The 18,843-nt window shown below is 42.7% G+C and overlaps 1 long non-coding RNA gene across 1 annotated transcript; it reads left to right on the forward strand.

Annotated features, from left to right (window-relative positions):
- The first annotated feature begins 9,589 nt into the window (after window positions 1-9,589).
- On the forward strand, window positions 9,590-18,405 carry LOC149461288 (uncharacterized). Its single transcript, XR_016312923.1, has 2 exons — window positions 9,590-9,837; window positions 16,670-18,405. It is a non-coding gene; the product is annotated as an uncharacterized LOC149461288 (long non-coding RNA).
- The last annotated feature ends 438 nt before the right edge of the window (window positions 18,406-18,843 follow it).

Raw genomic sequence — 18,843 nt, forward strand, 5'->3', positions numbered from 1 at the left:
AAAGGCCTTCACAAAGATGGCCACCGCCCCAACACGTGGAAGCAAGCAAGCAGCAGGGGCATATGCAGCCCTGCAGGATCCGCAGCCCAGCCATCCCTGCACGTCTGAGGGTGAGTCTGACACTGAAATTGATGTCCCTGCACAAGCCCTGATGCCTGACCTTACACCCCCTGACCTGTTGTCACACTTTGAAAAAATGCTGCACAAAGCTTTGAAGCAAACCTCAGACCGCATCACTGCCACGCTATCTAGGAAAATCCGTGAACTAGGACAGCACACCGCGGACCTAGAACAGAGGGTAGATGGTCTTGACGCCTCGCTTCAGACACATGCGGATGACCTGGATCTCCTGCGTGACGAAAACGCTACATTATTGATAAGACTGGAGGACTTTGAAAACCGGGCACGGCGCTCAAACCTGCGTATCCGTGGCCTTCCGTAAACGATCGTCGATGTCCAATCAACGGTTACAGCTCTGTTCCAAGAGCTTGCCCCAGCTATCCCAATCGAGAGATTAGAATTGGATAGAGTCCACAGGGCATTAGCGTCACGACGCACAGATGGTCCTCCACGCGACATTATAGCCAAGTTTCACTTCTTCCGCACCAAAGAGCAACTCCTACAAGCTGCCCGTAACGCAGAATCTCTACAGTTCCCGGGACATACCTACCAATTATTCCAAGATCTATGCCCCACAACTATCTCCAAGCGCAGGGCTATGAAACCTCACCTACTAGTGCTCCAACAACACGCTATTCAGTATAGGTGGAGCTTCCCCTTCGCAGGGCGATTCCGATACCAGTCCCGAGATTACACCTGCAAGACTCCAGAAGATCTCCTAGACACCTTGCGGATCCTGCAACTACATTCTCCAGCGACGCCTTCGGAGAGCGCCAAGCGGAGGTCTGCATCCTGCTCGCCGCGGAAGTCCCTCCCCGCGCATGCTACTGAAGGCGCACTCAACCTCCACAAACGAGGACGATTTTTGTCTCCGGGTCTATCCTCACAAGATACCATGGACTGAACTATATCCCACGATTATTCTTCTTTTTCCCTCATTTTTTTTTGGCCACATACACCAAACGGTGTACCCTCTTGACTGTCATTGTGGTTATCACCATTGATATTCTTTCTCCCTCTACCTGGTAAATTTTGGTTGCTCCGCAACCTGGGGATTGTTCCACATCCCCCCCCCCGGGCTTCATTCTCATTCTAGTTTAGTTTATATTTGGGAGCCTAGGCTTCGACGGCATGTGATGCCACAGCCCTTCCCCCATGATATCTCACTAGTACAGCTACTGCTGTCTGAACCTAGGATACCATGATTTTCTTTAGTGTTTTTTTTTTATGCACCTGTTCTACCGGGACCTCGCCATCCTTTATCAATCTCGCTGCTGTCATCCTTACGGTCCGTGTACCTGCACACTCCAACCTAGCCCCTGTGTTATTGGTTATTTAATAGCACTTTGGCTACTATTGTTCCCTAGCCCGCCCTGACTCGGGGTGTCCTTGGGAACCCACCCTCTAGGCCTTAAATGGCCTCTTACACCCTTTCTTTCCTGTTGCCTCTCACATACCGTACCCCTCCTCCCCTTCTCCAACGTGACTCCATGACTCTGCACAACACGCTCCGCAGCATTCTCATCCCCCACAGTAACCATCACGCTCCACCCTCGGAGGTAGTGACATGCTACTCTAACCACTATGCACTTTTCCCATGGGCTCGTTAAATATTCTTACCCTGAATGTACAGGGCCTCAATATTCCACAGAAGCGTAATAAGGCCTTCCGAACCTTTGCTACACTCAAAGCACACGTGGTCTGTCTACAGGAAACACACTTCACTCCCAACTCTACTCCTAAGTTTTTTGGCCCCCGATTTCCTCAGGTCTATACAGCCTCTGCCTCCACCAAACGTAGGGGGGTACTGATTGCCTTTCATCGCACAACACCTTTCACTCTATGTACCGAAATCAAAGATCCGGAGGGTCGTTACCTCCTATTAGTAGGGCAACTCCTGGACGTAGATGTCACCATTGTTGCATACTATGCCCCAAACCAAGACCCTTTACCATTCCTTTCCCACATACTCTCGGTTATAGACCACCATAAATGCGGAACTTTAATTGTTAGCGGAGATTCTAACAGTGTAATATATCCCTTTCTCGACAAATCCCCTCAACCATCTCCTGTCCCTGCCTCTAAACAAACCTTCCAAGCCATACTACACCGTTATTCTTTGATAGATACATGGTGAGAACTCAACCCGGCTAAACGCCAATACACCTTTTATTCTCATCCCCACCAGTCATTCTCCAGGATAGATCATATTTTCATTACCACCGCCTCTACCTCCCGGCTCCTGACTTCTGAAATAATTCCAATCCCCTGGTCTGACCATTGCGCCGTACTCACGGCCATGACCTCGCTAGCCCCATCCCCTGCTGAACCCTCTTGGATTATTAATGATAACTTGCTTGCAAACCCAGCTCACTGTCTAGAAATTGAAGCAGCCCTTAAAGACTATTTTTCTCTTAACCAATCGCCTGATATTTCTCCTCTCCTGTTATGGGAAGCACATAAACCGGTATTGCGAGGGTTTTGCATTAGCAAAGCATCCTTCTTAAATAAAACCAAAAGACAACAACGTCTCTCCCTGGAACAGGCCTACGATTGCTCCCATCAAGCTTTCCAGGCGGCTCCCACGCCTGCCAACCGTGAGGCCCTGGAGCGATCTAGATTGGCTCTAGATCTCATTCTCACAGATCAAGCGGAACTCTCACTCCGCAGATCTAGGCACAAATATTACACTAGGGCAAATAAACCCAATACATCCCTGGCCCTCTCACTCCGCAGGCTTGACCAACTTACTAAACCTATCCGGATACGCACCTCTTCTGGCAACCTCACTAGCAACCCAGAACTCATTCTACAGACATAAACACCTGTCACAGCTTTACTCCTCTTCCACACCTTTTGACCCCGCACAAGCAGAGGCCCTTTTAACTTCCATTTCCTTCCCGAAACTTTCGGAGTGCAAGTTAGTGGCACTTGAGCGACCCATCTCCCCAGCCGAAACCTTAGACGCTATTAAAAATCTAAAACTACGTAAACGCCCAGGACCAGGTGGCTTCTCAGCCACTTACTATAAAAAATTTGCTCATCTCCTTACACCTATCCTCACTAATGCTTTTAATGCCTTACTGTCTGGCCAAACCTTCAACCATGAAACAGTACAAGCGAACATATCAATAATCCCAAAGCCGAATTCTGATGACACGCAGCGGTCCAATTATAGGCCAATCTCTCTCCTCAACATTGACATCAAACTGTTAGCCAAAATCCTCTCTTCCCGTCTTAACCTGTGTATTGGCTCTCTAATACATAACGACCAAGTGGGCTTTATCCCAACTAGGCAAGCGGGGGATAATATTAGGCGTGCATCTCTATTGGCTAATTTAGCCAGGTCTCGTAATATCCCAGCCTGCTTCCTGTCCCTGGATATCCGGAAAGCGTTCGATACAGTCTCATGGCCTTACCTCAGATATATATTGCATCGTTGGGGTTTCGGCCCACATTTTTTAACCTGGGTCTTCTCGCTGTATCGAGAGCCTTCGGCCAGAATTAGATATCTGGGGCATAGGTCAGCTCAGTTCCCAATCTCCATGGGCATGAGACAGGGCTGCCCTCTGTCCCCTTTGCTCTTTGCTCTGGCTATAGAGCCTCTTGCCCTCTTAATCAGAGCTAATCCGGACATCAGGGGACTGGAGATAGGAGGCATGCATCATAAGCTATGTCTCTTCGCGGATGATGTCTTGCTCTTTCTTACATCTCCATTGACCTCCTCTCCATCCCTACTCCGGCTTCTCGAGGCATTTGGTTCGCTGTCTGAACTAGTAATAAACCCCCATAAATCAACAGCACTCAACATCTCTCTCCCCCCGGTAGAGTTGACGCATCTAAAGCAGATTTTACCATTTCCTTGGTCACAATGTCATATCCCTTTTTTGGGAATCAAACTGACCCCTAAGTTATCAGACCTTTACGCAGCTAACTATCTTCCGATGCTAAACCATCTTTCGGCCCTTTTGACCAAATGGTCTTCCCTACCCCTCGCATGGCTAGACAGAATAGCAGTTATCAAAATGTCAATCCTCCCAAAAATCCTATATCTATTTAGAGTCCTCCCAGTCCCAGTCCCCCCTCACTACATCCGCACACTGCAGTGTCGCATTTTTTCCTATGTATGGGGCAAAACTCGTCCTCGTATACCACGCTCCACCCTATACCGTTCTAAGCTCAATGGTGGTCTAGGCTTACCCGACATCAGCAAATACTATCAAGCAGCGCATTTAGCCCAATTACCTAAATATCATGCAACCTTTGAAATCCCACAATGGGTGGCACTAGAGTCGATAGATTGTGACCCCTTATCTATGGCTAACTTACTCTGGTTGAGGCCAATAGACCGCCGCTCTATAACCAACCCCATCACTTCTCATTTTTTATCCATGTGGGACAAGCTGAAAACCCGATATCCCCTTCAATTACTACATAATCCCCTGCTTTCGTTCCTGCGAAACCCAGCTTTTCCCCCGGCCTGGCAGACACCCCTTTTATTCAAAGCCTGGTCCTCTGCTAATTTGCTCCGCACGCATCATTTCCTACAGAGGAATAAGTTTAAATCCTTTGCCTCGCTGCGGGAAACGCATAGCCTCCCAGCTTCCGAGATATTCAGATACTTGCAGCTACAACACTTTTACTCCCCCTACGCTACAACAACAATCGGCCAGATGCCATGTCTCTCTTCGAACGAGCATGCTACAAAGACCCTCACAGACGTGGGCTTATTTCTTGCTTATATTCACTCTTCACAACTTCGACCACCACGTCCCCCCCTTTGTATACCCATAAGTGGGAAGTGGATCTAGGCAAGAAACTTGACCTATCTGATTGGGATCACATTTGGGCCGACACAAAATCTTCATCACAGAACATTGTAGCACTGGAAACAAATTATAAAGTTTTAACCCGCTGGAACTTGGTCCCAGCGAGAATCGCAAAATTTACCCCTAATTACTCTCCCAACTGTTTTAGAGGCTGCGCAGACCTAGGAACACACTACCATATGTGGTGGAACTGCCCAGTGGCCCAAGTCTTTTGGGATGAAATTTTCACCATGATATCTACACTTAGCACTATCACTCTACGACCCGACCCAACAACAGCCCTACTCAATCGGTGCCCCCCTGGAGAATCCAATTCACAATTCAAGCTCCTTATGCAAGTTACGATGGCAGCTAAACAAGTTATAGCGAAATCCTGGAAATCCCCCACCCTAAGTGTTGCGGCCGTCAAAACCAGAATAACACAAGCCATGATACATGCAAAGGTGGAAGCCACAATTCTAGACAAGATTCCTAAATTTTTACGCATATGGAGCCCCTGGGTAGAGCACTTCCTCCCGCCTAACTTCGATGAATCACTCCTTCCTTGATTTGTATACTGCGTGCCAAGGACGCTGTCAGTAGCCCTTCGTAGGCAGCACCTGAGGTCTGCTGCAAACTTGCTGAATGCTCATGGAGTCACCGTTGCTGTTCCTCTTTCCCTCCCCTATCTTCCACCCCCGTCTGACCCCCCTCCAAACTTCACCCTATTTCTTTTTTGCACCTGGGAGACAATACTCTGATTGGCTGGGACAATGATGTTATCTGTAGTCGACTTTTATATACCTGTTTCCGCTAGAACTATATAGACATTTGTAATGTGATCCTCATTCATTTTTTCTATGTCCCACTGCCACCTCAATGTCCAATGTACACTAACAAAGTCTCCCTGTTTGTAACGTTTGTAACATTATGGTTTATTGTTAATAAAATGTTTGAACAAGAAACAGCTTTTGATTCATTTGTCCAATTACTTTTGGTCCCTTGAAAAAGGGGGGATGGCTACTCTTAAGAGCTGTAATTCCTAAACCCTTCCTCCAACTTGGATGTACATACCCTCAAATTAAACCTGAGAGTGTGCACTTTCAGCCCATATCCATTATGTAAATATAACTTGAATATGTTTTGGTAAATACCTGAAAAAAAACTAAAATTGTGCCTGTGTCCAAATATACAGTATATGGACCTAACTGTATATAACATAAAGTGATTCATAGAGAAAAGACAGCAGGAGGCTCTTAGCCCCAAAACTATTTTCCAAAGAAGTGTAAATAATTACCCCATATCCCCATATCTTCTTCTGTGAAGATTCCTGCGATGTCTATTGTTCCCCCTTCCCTCTCAAAGGAACAGCAAATTATAGTGGTTGTAAGACCTTAGCTTTAATGACATTTGCTCACTCTTCACGCGAACAGGGATTATAACTTTTGATGAACTTTGAAGTTCTGTAAAATTCAACTTGGGTAACATTTCCGATATATTAAGATATTAAAGTGTTACTAAACCCAGGACCCTGTATTCACTCTATCTGGTCTCCCACAGTACACACAACATGGAAATTATTTTAGTACATATAAACTGTTAAATACCTTTTCTCATCAGCAGTTAGAGCAGTCTTGTGACTTCTATCAGTGTCCAGAAGAGCACTTGTAGCACTTGTAAAGCTTGTAGGAGGAGTTTTCTTTCTGCTCTATGAGGATTCATAACCCCTGACCTCTGTGTGGATAGGGCTGATTGGCCCTGTGCTGATCACATTCACTCTCCCAAGAAAAAAGAAAACCCTCTCTAGCAATACACACTAAACTGAGCATGTGCAGAATGGCTACGGGTTCAATCTGTCATATCAGGAGGTAAGACGTGGACATTTGAACAAGAGGAGGAACAGAAAAGAAAGGATCAAATGGCCTTTTTACATAATGCAGTAGATTAACCCCTTAGGTTCCACAGTGAGTATAACAAGCATGCTTTACTGTACATAGAGACTGATTTTACTGTTGTGGGTTTAGTAACACTTTAAGCTTAGACACTTCATATATTCCCTTCTCTTCTCTCTCATTCCTCTCCATTTACCCTTACTTTATTCAAAAACAGATGTAGATTTGACCCCACATCTTATGCTTCTATGCTCTCCTTCCCAAACCACCTTTCTACAATTATTCTTTTTCCAACCCTACCTATTCCCCACCATTCCACGCTTAGGGTTTTTATCTTCACTATTTTAATTTATATTACATTCTTTTTTGGAAACCACCAAATCATGATCTACAAAAAACTTCTAATTCTATAAATCCACTATGCACTGACTCCTAATATAACCAGAACCTCATAAAGTAATTATTGTGCTTTTGTTACTTTGTAACTCACTGTTATGTGTACTTGAAGTTGACATACTATGCATGTACATATTGGGCCCTTCTATTTTGATGTCAATGATGTTGATTTGGTAATATTATCAATAAACATTTTGTATAAGAAATTTGGCTCAATTCACTGAGCTGTAACGCATGTGTTATTTTCCATACCTATTGTTATTTTCAGCCACAAGACTATCACAGCCGAACACTTGTAATATCAAATAATGGTCAATATAGTTAGGTAACTTGAACCTGCAATGGTGTATAAGAAAGTCTCTGGGACACGTGACAGGTCCCAGAAGACTACAGGGCCATTCACAAAGCTCAGCGCTTCTCATGCATGCGCAGTGGACACCCGGCTGTGAAACCGCAGACTGTCACAGCCAGGTACCCACACTGAAGATGCCGGCACCAGGGAGAGAAGACGGCTAGTGTAACCAGCGGTTGTGAGGACAGCGCTGGACAAAGGGACAGGTAAGTGTCTGTATTTTAAAAGTCAGTAGCAACAGTTTTTGTTGACTTTTAATTTTATTTTTTTTTCCAGGTGGAACTCTGCTTTAAGCAGGCTGCACGGGGTGGAAGGTGTGTAGAATCTGAGGCGGGTGAGCTACAAATCAGTAAACAGATCATCCATCCCCAGTTTCCTGTTGGCAGAGTGACTAACTGGAGTCCTGCACATTGCCACAGCAGAATCCCAATGTCACAAGGTGCTAGGTCAGGTGCCCCATGCTTGTTTCAAATTCTCCAGGACATCCTGAAATCCTTGAGCTGCAGTGTCATCAGGATTGGTGAGCAGGCAGAAGCCCACACTGTGCACACTACTTACTGAGGGACACTGCATGCACACACCTTTTACCATGCATCTTCTCATAAATTAGAAGGTCTCACCAGGAATCGTTTACTTATATTATCCACAGCAATCTCTTTGGGCCCTTATTTAGCTAGCTGAAGATTCTGTCCATCAAGGCTCCTTTTGCTTCCTCTCAAGCCAAGGACTCACATTTGTGTGTATATTAAAGGTGGACTCCTTCTAGAAATCGTTTACATGTTTAGCTCTTACAAAGTGTGTTGTCATTGCTGGACCTATGACATTAGGATTCTAATACCCCATGTACACGAGCAGCTCCTAACTCGAGTTTAGGAGCTTTTGACATTTTTTTGCCAAAACTCCTAAACTCAACTCCATAAAAGCCTAGGTGTCCATGTACACATAGACTTTTAACAGAGTTTAGGAGCTGCGGCGTTTAGGTGATGTTAAACCTCCCTCTCATGAACGTGTAAGAATCGTGTTCAGGATAGGAACGTTTTGACCGCCGATCACAGGAAAACGCAAAACACGGCAAAATCACGGTATCACGTTTGCCACATTTTGCCGTGATTTGATATTCGGCTGGTGGCCAGGGTAGTCTTGTGTACATGAAGCCTTAGGGAGCAGGCTGACACTGGGAAGTCTTTCTTTTCCCCTTCATACCTGGGGTCAAAGGCTCCCTCTGAGTAGATTTAAAGTACTGTCGTACTGCTCATTGTGTTCACTACTGAAATTTGTGTTTCACCCTGAGAGTAGAAAACAGGTAATTACTTTGAGAAGTATTTGCATTAACTGCCTGTTGACTAAAGCACCTTTAGTAAATACTCAGTTGCTTTGCTATGTCTTTGAAATCGTGATTTCTTGTACATTATGTCTGAACCCAGGGTGTCAGAGGTGTCGGGAAGCTTGCAAGGTCAGGGCAACCTTTGGGAACCGTCATCTTACAGAGGCCCTCACAAGGGTAGTGCTACAATAAACTGAATTAAACAAACATAATACTCAAGTGCTTGTAAAAGAAAACAAAGAATTGCAATCTTCAATTTACTTTGCAGTATTTCAGAATATCTTTGTTTTCTTTGTTCTGTACTTGCACTGTTTTACTCAATATTCAATTACAAGGAAGTCTTAAAAGTGCCTTTTGTTTTTACTTGGTTGCAAAATTTGATTACAATTGCAGTGCCATTCTCCCATATCTTTCTATATTATTTATTTTCTTTCCTCCAGCTTGATGACTGCTTTTTCTATCAGATCCTGCTTGGGAGGAAAGGCTGTGAAAGCCTGTGCAGCCTAAACAGCTGTCTACGCGCAGCTAAAGGAACTGGCTAATTTGTTCTTTTATCATTTTCATCTCAGTCTGGACTGTAACTGAAATGGGAGGGAACTGGTAATGAGTGATGTGTGAATAAAAAAAAAACTTGGGGAAACTTTTAAAGCTGAGAAAATACAGAGCAAGATACAGATTCTTTCTAGAAGGCATAAGAGACACAGCATGCTGCTGAGAGGCTATAGAACTGTTATTGGTAAATGAAAAAGAACACATTCATAAAACGAAGGTCAATATATGATAGTGATTATGAGAAACTAATTAATATAGACAATTCCAAGAAAATATAAAGTTCTAGTCATACATATTCATGTGATTTTGGAGTGGCGTGGATATAGCGGTACACAGAGGGAAAGACCACCGTGGCGATTTATTTCGATAACCAGACTTTCAACGTAAAATCAGGTGAGAATATTTTAGTTATTAGTGCTACTAGTTATTTTTATCTGTGTACTCTTTTTTTTGGTCTACTTTTTACATATTTGTAAAAATATATATATATATATATATATATATATATATATATATATATGTATATATATACCCACACACATATATAAATGTTCATGCATGTGTCTTTAGGTTAATCAATGTATTTAAAATGTGGAAATTCAATCAATATACAGTACTATCTACAATACATATACTGCGTGAAAAGAATTGATAAACAGGATAGTCACCCATAACAAACAATCAAATCTTATCTCTATTCTGCACAGAGAAAAGGAAACAAGCAATGTGATAGATTACGTAAACCAATATACACTAGTAATCTTTCTAATGAACATTCAAATGAATATTCATACGAAAATTCTCAGCACGTTCATTGACTTGATGTTGTTTTGAAAGTACTTCAAAATTTTGTTTGCTTTTAAAATTTAATTCTGGATTAAATGTTCTTTCCTGAACACAAACCACATACACTATTAGAACTTTGTTCGAGAAAAGATTTTCCATTTCACTTCCAAGTTTTCTCATTGTTGCAGTGGAAAACAAATGCCAATTTAACCCAACTAATGATTAGAAAATCGATCGAACATCCTTAATACAAAATATTTTTACTGAAATCCTACTAGTGTATGGCAAGCTGAAGGGTAACAGGTGTACATATCTTTGCTTGAAATGTCAAAACTCAGCAATGCTTAAAACTATGTCAAATTTATCTCTTAGGGCTCCTTCAGACAAGTGATTAATCTCTTCCTTCATGCAGATGTGTGTGCATCTATCTCGGAGCTGTATGCAGGCAGCCCATAGAAGTGGATGCACACGCAGCGCCAGCAAGGACTCAAGTACATGTCAAAGTCTGACATGCAGGCAGGAGTGGATAGAATTTTTACACGTAACTGTATCTGCGCAGCCACTGCGTGTGCAACCACTTCTATGGGTATAAAAATAATAAACTACCTATAAAACAAATTGTGCAGCTAGCATATAATGTGTTCCCACATGTAAACCATAAATCAAATAAAAATGCAGCGCAGCAATATGAACTCAAATGGTGCTCATAATACAAACATGCATAAATGAATAGTGAAACAAAAATAGTGTATGTGACAGTAAATATGTGCTACATCCAATGTTTTCTTAATGCATACACATAAATCACCGTAGACTTGCACATATGAGTGCTGAAATGAATGTAGATATAAAACCAAATAAATTATATATAATAGTGAACTGTACCTTTATGTCTCAAAAATCTTCACGTTTGTGCGGTATGTCTCCTATAGCTCGTGCTCCAAATACACCACAACATACATCTCCAGACAATGGTGAATGGCCTTTAATTCCGAAGTACTCCAAGTGGATCAGTGTAATCACACTACTGCATATACATGCGCGGTGCTCCAGTGTCACCCCTTAGTGTACAGCCACCTCCAACACACTATTGCGCTTATCTCCAGGTTTGACCTATAATGCCAGGTCAAACTACGCTTTTCCTTTTAACCCGGGAGGGTATATGGGTACATATATCTTCACCACCGTCAGCACTGTAAACTCTCCAGAACACTCCACAAACATATGAAAAAATACTCCATATTGTGTAATATAGAGTACACTCCTGATGAAGTTAAGTGAGGTGACGTAACGCGTAGGGTACGCCAATTACATCAAGCCGCAAACTGGAAGTGCATGTGCCGCCATTTTGGAAAAGGGATTCCTGTACATCCGGTATAGTGAGTTTTACCTTGTAGTGTCCCAGGTGGACACTTTTAAATTTGAGTTCATTTTGACCATTTTAGTAAAGCTTGTTTTTACCTGGCAATATTACACTATATGGAGTATTTTTTCCTATGTCTGTGGAGCATTCTATTCATTTATTCATGCCTGTATTATGAGCACCATTTTAGTTTACATTGCTGCGCTGCATTTTTATTTGAACCACTTCTATGGGCTACCTGCATGCAGTTCTAAGGTGCATGCACATGCATCTTCCAGCAGCTCCACAAGGAAGACAGGATTCACAACCTATCTGAATAAGGCTCTAATATATATGACAGTTCAATACATCCGGAGCCGGCAAACATATTAACACTTTTCCTACTGCAACTTGGTGTCTGAATGATGGTATTGGTAGCTTAGAACAGTTCTTAGTGCAAATGATAGATGAGGCTATATATTATACACAGAGAAACTTATGAAGACCATGTTCCTAGTCTCAGCTCAACAAGATTTCCTTGTTGGCAAATAAATTACAGGTAGGTTTGATGATGTCACTCTAATACAAAATCCCATTATAGATGTAGAGCCACTCCTGGAGGAGTCGCAGGAATACTGTCCAGATCCTCCTTAAAAGTTTTTGCCCCATGGCCAGGCACATAGGCTCACTCATATGTTTTCTTCAATGACCAGTCTAGGAGCATTTTTTTGTTGTTTTTATTTGGAGAACATGGATAGGGTTGAGGGAGGTGAGTGGGATACTCCAAAAAAAAACAAGTACACTTGAGGACTTTATCTAATCTTCACGGCAAGCTATGTTGGAGTCCGTGCTTGAATCAAACAATAGACTTCAGCTTTAAGACAGTAGTAGAAGCAGTAGTAGTAGAAATAATGGTAGTAGTAGTAACTTCTGTAGAGCCCCAGAGCAGTATCCCTTTAAGAAGTAGGTCAGGTGGACAAAGCTGTTTGGAACACCAGCCAGTGTTCTCTTTACTGGACCAGCAGCTGACTTCCTAGCACCAGAGGGGTTAAGTAGCACAAAGACTCTAAGATTCTTTAGAGATTACTCCCAAGGCCCAAGAACAGCTGGATGCCTTCCTCTGTGATACCAGACCAGATCTTCAGTAGACAGCCCCTCAGTCAGCATAGCAGAACCTCGGTCTCAGCATCCAGGCCCTCATGTTGCCCCCCCCCCCTAAGGCCACATGGCAGTAGTTGCCTGGGAGGCCAACATGCCCTCTCCCAGACTGGACCAATCCTGGACAGGAAAAGACCCAGAGCCCCATGTTCTCACTGAGTATTGACAGTCACACAGCATGCCATCAGAGCCAGTCTCCCTGGGATAGGCTGGGGTTGTATCAATATTCATGCTGCCATCTGCATAGCTCCACACCTATCCTCCAGAAACTTTTCAAGCTTTCTAGATGCAGAGGAAGCTATCAGCCTAGCAGCAGCTGAGCAAACTGAACAGACCTAACTAACAGAACACAAGAGCGCTAATTACAGTGTGCAAGTTATGTTCAAGCAGTTATGATGGATATTGTCTACCTGTATGATTTGTTGAAATGTGGTCAGTCCTTCTGTTCTCATTAAATCTGCTTTTCTCTGACTCGGACTCATATGGTATGATTCTGTTTTAGGCCACATCAACTAACATCATCAAATTTTAACCTACTGAAACACACTGACCATCTGAATAACTTGGAGCTCTTGTTGGAAGAGCATGGTCTTCCCGGCCTTTCTATGTCCCCCCCCCCCCTTCAGGTAGTTCAGGATTGCCGCACAGAGTAACATACATGTACATTGTATGATTCAAATCCTATATCTCAGTATGGTCTGAGGAAGCAGACAAGGTCTGGGTAACAAGCAGCCAGTGACCAGCTCAAAATCAAAACATTGATACATTCTGAAGGAAAAAAGTCGTTGACTTGAATGTTTCTAACAAATTTTGAATGGTACTTAGAATATGTATATGAATATGGTTGTAGTACTACCAGTGAACACGATTCCCCATTCTTGTATGTATGTTTTATGAGTTTTGTGTGTTTTCTGAAATTGTAAATACAATGTATAAATTTGTATTACTGTTTGGGTCATAAGTTTCAATTGAATGTAATTGTTATAGTCTTCGGTACAGTTATAATGTACTGTCCCCCGCTCCCAGTCCAATCTGTAAGTCTTATATTCACCTGTTCCCGATCCAACATGATATCACTCAGAAAGCCAACGACTCCCTTGTCAAAATCATCTGAACTGGGCCTCCTGTTTAGTCATTTTTTTACATAATAGGATTTTATTCAATAGGAAGGCAGAAAAGAGGGTATAGCACCCCATGGGATTAAATGTCTTCAAATTAATTTTTTTGCAAGCAGTGTAAGTACCTGAATCTGGGGTATCCGCTTCTTACAATCTCTTATACCACAGAGCTCAGACTGCAAGAGAGAGAAGCAGCACTAACACCCACTCAGTTGTGCTGTTCAGCTAATCTGCTCAAATAAAAGAAGCACGCTGATAGGAAGAGAGATCACAGTGACAGGGAGATATGAACATTTCAGTGTCCTGTAACAAGCTGGGACGGGGACAAGACCTGTTAGTGCTACTTCATTTCACTACTGAACCTAGAGCAGAGGAGGTGACACTGATAGTGTAGTGCATTGAATAAAGGTGACTGATTATCCCTCATGTACTGGAGACTGTGTGCTACAGAATGAATGCTAAATGGTGAAAGCATAAGGTGGTGACTAGGCATTGAGGAGTTAACACACATGCACGGGTTGTGACAGGTGAGAAATGAATGCACATAAACTTGACTAAGTCTTGAGGGGTTCAAATACAATACCTGTGACTTGAGGGGTTAAAACACATACATAGGGTGTTTAGGGGCTAAGACACATATATTAAACTCTGGGTTTTTAGAAATGAATACACCATGGGTTGAAGACTAGGTGTTGAGGAATTTTAACATATGTGCAGATGAATGGACACTGTGGGGTTAATGCACAAGAGCTAGGAACTGGTTGATAGGGGCTTAATGCGCTTGTATGTAGGTAATTGGACCGGTCATTGCAAATTCAGAAAGAGGTCACTGAAGGGTTAATACACATAGGCTGAGGAGTGGTGACTGAGGGGTAACACATTTTGTGGGGGCTGACCACTGCATATACGTTGAAGACTGGTCACTGATGCATCTCACTGCTAGCATGCATGATGGTGAGGGACAGTATGTGTCCTGGGGGCAGGATATACAGGAAAAAACAAATGGGTGTCCTACACACCAATGCACTATAGACTGAGTCAGACAGAAGGAGGGCAGAGACTACTGCTAAACTGAGCCACTGGTATCCAGGATCAGTGAACAACGTGTGTGGCGTATGCAACTACAGTGTTCAATATACAATTTGTGTGGTAGGAGTGTGGGGGTAATGAGAAGTTGCCGAAGGGAACTATGGAGATTGTGTGTGCTGGAGGTAGGACTCAGGAGAAAGCCCAGTATGTGTGCCAGGGATGCCAGCTTACTGGGAAAAGACCAGTGTGTACACTGGAGGTGGGATCTTAATGAGAAAAGACCAATATGTCTGTATTGGGGGTGGGATGTCGATGGGGAAAGACCAATGTATGTGTACTGGGGGTGGGATCTCAATGGGGAAAGATCAATGTGTGTGTACTGGGGGTGGGGATGGGGAAAGACCAATGTATGTGTACTGGGGGTGGGATCTCACTGGGAAAAGATCAATGTGTGTGTGCTGGGGGTGGGATTTCACCAAAGAGAAAGACCAGTGTGCGTGTACAGGGGGTGCGATCTCACTGGGGAAGTGTCAGTGTGTGTGTACTGGGGGTGGAATCTCACTGGGGAGAAACCAATGTGTGTGTACTAGAGGTGCAATCTCACTGGGGAAATACTAATGTGTGCGTACTGGAGAGGGAATCTCACTGGGGAAAGAACAATGTGTGTGCACTGGAGAGGGAATCTCACTGGGGAAATACCAATGTGTGTGTATTGTTGGGTGGGAGCTCACTAGGGAAAGACCAATGTGTGTGAACGGGGGTGGGATTCCACTAAAGAGAAAGACCAGTGTGTGTGTACAGGGGGTGCGATCTCACTGGGGAAATGCCAGTGTGTGTGTACTGATGGTGGAATCTTACTGGGAAAATACCAATGTGTGTGTACTGGAGGTGGAATCTCACTGGGGAAAGAACAATATGTATGTACTGGAGGTGAGATCTCACTGGGGAAATACTAATGTGTGTGTACTGGAGAGGGAATCTCACTGGGGAAAGACCAATGTGTGTGTACTGGAGATGGGATCTTACTGGGGAAAGACCAGTGAGTGCACTGGAGGTGGGATCTCACTGGGGAAAGATTAATGTGTGTGTGTACTGGGGGTGGAAGCTCACTTGGGAAAGACCAATGTGTGTGTACTGGGGGTGGGATCTCACTGGGGAAAGATTAATGTTTGTGTACTGGGGGTGGTAGCTCACTGGGGAAACACCAGAGTGTACGCTGGAGATGGGAGATCTTAAGCTGGCCATAGATGGCTAGCATTTGAACAAAAATTCATAGGAAAAATCTTAGGAAAATTCATACAAAAATCCTCAGAACACTTGAATGTCGGTCAATAGATATTGTTTGCTTTTAACAGTTGATTTTGGAATAAATGGACTTTGTCAAATGAAAACCACATACAGTACACTGAAATTTTTTTGTTCCAGAAAATTTTCCTATTTTGTTGCTTCAAATTTTCTCCTCATTGCGGTCAAAAATGAATGCTGATTTGACCCATTAATTATTAGAAAAACTTTTTTCCTATTTCTTTTCCTAAGAATTTTAATTCAGAATTCCACCTGTCTATGGCCAGCTTTGTTAGGGATAAACCAATGTGTGTGTGCTAAGTTTGGACCTCGCTGAGGAAAAGCCGCTCTGTTCAGGTCAATTAAAGACAAAAGGCAGAATCCCCCAGTGATCATGCCAAAATTAAAGTAGAACTTGCACATTATATTATTAAGAAACAAAGGATAGGGATATATTTAAAAGATTTCTGTTATTTTTTTTTAAAGTTGCACATATTTGTTTTCTTAGCAGTTGTTTTACTACAAACTCAATGGCATCATCCCTTTTACCTGGTGAGATATCTGTGGAGCTGGATGAACATGGGCTGGAGGATGAAAATGATGACAAGCCTAACAAAAGCACAGAAGACCCACACCTGGTCAGCACAACCACTGGTGGGATGGAAAACTCCTGCCACAGCTGTTTGTTGGGCTTTGGAATTGTTACTCTATTGATTGGCATATCAACAACAAGTGTGTATTATGCAAATGACCCATCAAATGTAGCCCTCTCCATACTAGGACACTCGATCCTCTTCCTTGGGATTGCCTTTATTGTATTCAGCTGTGCATGGAGATATTACAGGAAGAGAAAGAAGGCAAAGATCATGGAAGACTTGGCAGAATTGGTGTATGAAAACAAACTAAAAAAAATCAGAATATAAAAATGCTTATACTGTTCAAGATTAAATTTGCAATGGTTAGAATTAAGGGTTAAAAAAGTTCAAATATAATTCGGTCCAGCATGGATTACCCACTGTCAGACTGTTACATATCCCAAGGGGTACAATAGGGACATCTCCTCTAGCATAATGGTGAATGAGATTTGTCATGGTGGTGGTTAGGATAGTGGTAGTGACTTGCTCTGATTTTCACATTTATCTCTAAGGGCCCATTCACTAGGAGCTGAATGTGAACCACACAGGAATGTTGTGCAGTTTCTGTGCAATTCACATGTAGTTCTGTGCAGTGTGATTTCAGCCCATTCATTTTGAATGGGCTGAAATTGCACCACACTGCACCAAAGGTAGTACATTCACTACTTTTGGAGATGCATTGCAACTGGATCGTATGGTACTTTTTGTGGGCTGGTGTGGGAAAATGCACTGCGTTTCTGAGCTACATTTGGGGTGTCGTTAACTATGCACTGACACCTTCTGAAGATCGCAAGGGCAGTGAGATTGGAATGGGGCACAGGAAAATGGCCGCATTCCATGCCGGTTTCCTACACCGTGCTCTAGTGTGAACGGGAGCATTTAATGAAAGAATTAAAAAACACAGAGCCTGGCCCACGGCATCAGATCAGAATAAAAGTATCCAAATGAGGATGCATCCCTTGGAAAACATGTAAAACATCTTACACATATCAACATTGATTAAAATAAATTCAAATTACATTTTACTCGTGAACCTGGCTATCACACAATATGTAACTGTATTTGATCTACAATACCTATAGTGCACACATCATACCAGGCCGAATATCAACAGCTAGATATATGGAGAAGTTAGCCTAGTTTCCATATTTCTCATATTTGATATAGTGAAATCCCAAGATATATGACCATGAAGAACTAAATGACTAATGGGACCACAAGCTACAGTACGCTCTTCCAATAAAGTCCATAAACTTGGGAACTAGTCTTTCTATATATCTAGTGTTGACACTCTAAACCCATTATGTTGTGTGCACTATCGGTGTGGCTATATCAATACATTTTTTCAAGACTAAATCATTTTGATTGAAGTTACACATTGTACAAGAGGCATGCAAGTCAAACCGGGACTTTTGAGTTTATATAATAAAAGAACAAATTTCAAGGAGTGTCAGGAGTGAGGAAGACATCCTTGTTAACCATCTGAATTCCTCTTTAAATTCAGAGGGGAAATAAATCTTGTGGGAGTTTTCCAAAAACATAATACATTGGTGAAATAGTCCTTGGTCATATTACATATTATTAAAAACTTTTTTAGTATTTGGTTATAGCCATTTGTTGGTTTTTGTTTCAGAATGGAAATGCAAAAATCGCTTTACTTGACTTTAAGGATCCATGCACACTGGGCTGAAAAAAACCACTAGTTTTTTTTTGGCAGAAAAAAAGAAACACCTATCTAGAGCAATTTTGTACAGATGTTTAGGAGAGTTTAGAGGTTTTTTCTGCCAGAAAACTCTAAAAAACACAAACCAGAAGGGTTTTTCCTTCCTCCAAGCATTGAACCTAAAATTTGACTCTAAACGCCCTTATGTGCATGAGCTGCTTCTACAGGCAAAATGCAAAACTGTATAAGCAGTGACTTTTAAGCCAAGTGTGCACGGAAGTGTGTGTCCAGGAACAGAGTAATATTTTGTTAACTAGAAAAGCTACAATTTCTGGGGAAATTGTGTGAAGTGTTCTTGCCTCCACCAGTAGTCTACAATTGGAA

The sequence above is a fragment of the Staurois parvus genome, unplaced genomic scaffold, assembly GCF_062004578.1.
Source record: "Staurois parvus isolate SC_StPar_1 unplaced genomic scaffold, SC_StPar_1.0 ptg000207l, whole genome shotgun sequence".
NCBI lineage: Eukaryota > Metazoa > Chordata > Amphibia > Anura > Ranidae > Staurois > Staurois parvus.